Source organism: Citrus sinensis, chromosome 6 (genome assembly GCF_022201045.2).
Source record: "Citrus sinensis cultivar Valencia sweet orange chromosome 6, DVS_A1.0, whole genome shotgun sequence".
NCBI lineage: Eukaryota > Viridiplantae > Streptophyta > Magnoliopsida > Sapindales > Rutaceae > Citrus > Citrus sinensis.
This window is the reverse complement of record NC_068561.1, coordinates 15,991,818-15,995,028: the sequence shown is the minus strand read 5'-3', so window position 1 is coordinate 15,995,028 and position 3,211 is coordinate 15,991,818. Positions and strand designations below refer to the sequence as shown.

Sequence of the window (3,211 nt, the reverse complement as noted above, 5' to 3'; positions counted from 1 at the left end):
TTTCTGTGTTAAAGCAACAGTTTCAAACTCTCCCAGCCTTCTTTTTCTTGTCGAGATGTCCTTTATAAATTTCACATAATTTGGCATTTGCTCCAAAGCTTGCACAAAAGTATGTTTATGTGTAATTGCTTCAGCACTTCCAGAAATTTACGGAATTGCTTGTCCTGCTTTTGTTTCTGAAACCTTTGTGGGAAAGGTGGTGGATGTCTAAATTGCTGGTTATATTCAGGAGGTACCAAACTTTGTTTGTTTATGTTGGTGCAGGCTGTGGCTACTGGTGTTGCAACTTCTTTTCAGCATGTTCTGGTTGAATTTCTTCTACAATTGCTGTAGCTTGGCCTATATAATCAGTGTCTTGATGGAGAATTTGCTGTAACAGGCTTCCCTTGTGAGTTAGTTTTTGTGCTGAATTGCATTCTGTCCCATTTTTTGTCACCTCAACTGGTATATTAACATTCTTTTCAGATCTCAAACTAATTACTTTGCAGTGTTCTTTGCTCTCTCTCCTAGGATCTTTTGTATTGCTAGGTAGGCTTTCTTGAGTTCTGCTACTCATTGCTGTGGCTAGTTGTCCCATTTGATTCTCTAGGTTTCTCAAGGATACAGCTTGACTCTGCACAATTGCTTCATTCTTTGCAATATACTCCTTAATCAGTGTTTCCAATGAAGTAATTGGATCCTAACTGATTTAATTTTGCCCTTGACTCTGCTGATGAAAACCAGGTGGCTGTGTGTTTCTATTTTGTCAAATGAATGCTAGAGCATTTCGATTCTAATTGCTCCATGAGAAATTTGGGTGTTGCTTCCAACCAGGGTTGTAAGTATTTGAATATGGGTTGTTTTGAGGTTGTCGATTGAAATTACCCACATAGTTTACTGAAGCTGGACTCCCTAGACATCTATCAAGTCATGTTCCTCACCACAGTATACACAAGAGAGTGCAGTGACTTGCTTTATTGTTGCTGGAGCAAATGTCATGCCTTTTACCATATTAGTCAATGAAGTAACTTGTGCTGATAAGGCTGTAATTGCATCAATGTTATGTACCTCTGCTGATCCTCTTGTTGATGGTTACCTGGCTGAAGGCCACTGGTAATTATTATTGGCAATTCTTTCCAGAATTTCATAAGCTTCAGTGTAAGATTTGGATAACAGAACTTCATTTGCTGAAGCATCCACCATTAACCTTGTACTCGGATTCAACCCATTGTAGAAAGTAGGAATACCGTGATGAGGACACCTTCTGAGCAATTCCTTGAACCTTTCTCAAGCCTCGTACAAACTCTCATCTTCAAGTTGATGAAATGAAGTAATCTCATTCCGCAACTTTGCATTTTTTGTTGGTGGGAAATATTTCATTAGGAATTTATCAGCCAATTCATTCCATGTAGTGATGGAATCAGATGGTAATGAATTTAACCATGCTCTTGCTCGATTTCTTAAGGAATAAGGAAAGAGCCTTAGCCTTAAGGCATCTTCTGTTGCTGCAGCAATTTTGAAAGCATCACTTACTTCCAAGAACAATTTAATATGGAGATGGGGATCTTCATTTGGCAATTCATTGAATTGCCCAACTGTTTGCAACATTTGAAACATCACTGGCTTTAACTCAAAATTTGCAGCGTCTACTTCAGGTCTGATGATGCCAGGATGTACAACTTGAGGAGTTAGCACAGCATAATCTCTTATTGCTCTATCTCTGTCATCAGCCATGTAAATAATATTGTTGTTGCCTGGCTGTCTCCCGTTAGCATGTTTATTCTGTTTTTCTTGAATGTTGACTGGTTGTAAGGGCCCGTGAGGGGTTAAATTTTCCTCATTCTGTAAATTATTCATGCCTGAAACAGTCTTTGGATATCTTTGTTCTCTTCGCAATCTCCTGACAGTCCTTTCAATCTGAGGATCGAATTGGAATACCACAGATTCGTCCTTGCGCATACACGTACTGATATGCCAATCAATAGAATGAATCAAGTCAAATTTGGCGCTATCACGATTTTCTTCACACTTCAAAAATAAACAATCAATCCCCGGCAACGGCGCCAAAAACTTGTTGGTGAATTTTATAAGCAGTATCTATCAATGCCAACGTGCAAGTATACACAACAAGTAATAAAGTGATAAGTATTCAAGATCGTCTCCACAGGGATTGATATTATTCAAAATGTTATAGCACTCACAATAACGCAACTCAACTTGAAACCAAAACAAACAATTGTCAAATAATTTCTATCATAATCAGTAATTGCAATAAGAATTAAATAAGACAATACCGTAATGAAATAAACTAGCTTAGTTGTGTCTAAGATTCAATTGAGAATATAGTAGTTGAATGATCAAACTCTCCTAATGGGGTGACTGTTATTTACCAAATTAGCACCAGTTGTTAGAATAAGTGCTGCAGCACTGGGCAGAATAAATCTGCATCCTCAGCTATCGCATATTGGAAATCTCATATCTTTAAAACTGCTAACAATGACCAGTTGCTCATATATTTATGGTACATCATTATAACCTTTAATCTTTCTACCGTACAAGGTGAACATCTATGTCTAGAGTGTCACAAATCCTAACTTAAAGTATTGTCCTTATGGGATTCGGGATAACCTAATCTAGGAAACTCGACTTAGGAACAAGTAATACTCTAATAATATCAGCTAAGACATGTCATTTTGCTGCTCTATCTTAACTGAAACTATTAAATGAGTGGTCAACTAAAATAACAGTTATATTCATAAAAACTACTAGAGTATAATGCTATAGCAATACCGTAACAACATATAAGAACAGTCAAGAACCCATTGGATTATTTGTCACTCAACTACAAGTAAATTTAGTTCATAATCTGAATGAGAAAAGTAAACATAAACATATTGGTCTCGGAATACATCAAATCAATTAAAGGAAAAAGATAAATATAAGTTGAGCATAATGAAAATTAAAGTCAAGTAATTCTACACGATTGTCCAATGTTGCCGAAACAACACTCTTCAATTCTGATCTTCTTCTTCTTCGTTCCTTCTAATTATTCTAATGATAATTCCTTGCCGCCTTTCTATGTGGTGCACGCCTCCTTTTTATATTGCACATTAGGTTAAACCAAAGCCCATGAGCGTGCATGTGTTTAAATTAGGAAACATGCATATCGCGATTTTATGGTTGACTCGCGCCTAAGTTTTCTCCCGCATTGCTCCCAGATTGCTACAGCACT

The 3,211-nt window shown here is 37.0% G+C and overlaps 1 non-coding gene across 1 annotated transcript; it reads left to right on the top strand.

The window, feature by feature from the left end:
- The first annotated feature begins 1,222 nt into the window (after positions 1-1,222).
- Positions 1,223-1,330, top strand: LOC112498717 (small nucleolar RNA R71). The gene has a single exon (XR_003066135.1). It is a non-coding gene; the product is annotated as a small nucleolar RNA R71 (small nucleolar RNA).
- Positions 1,331-3,211: the final 1,881 nt, after the last annotated feature.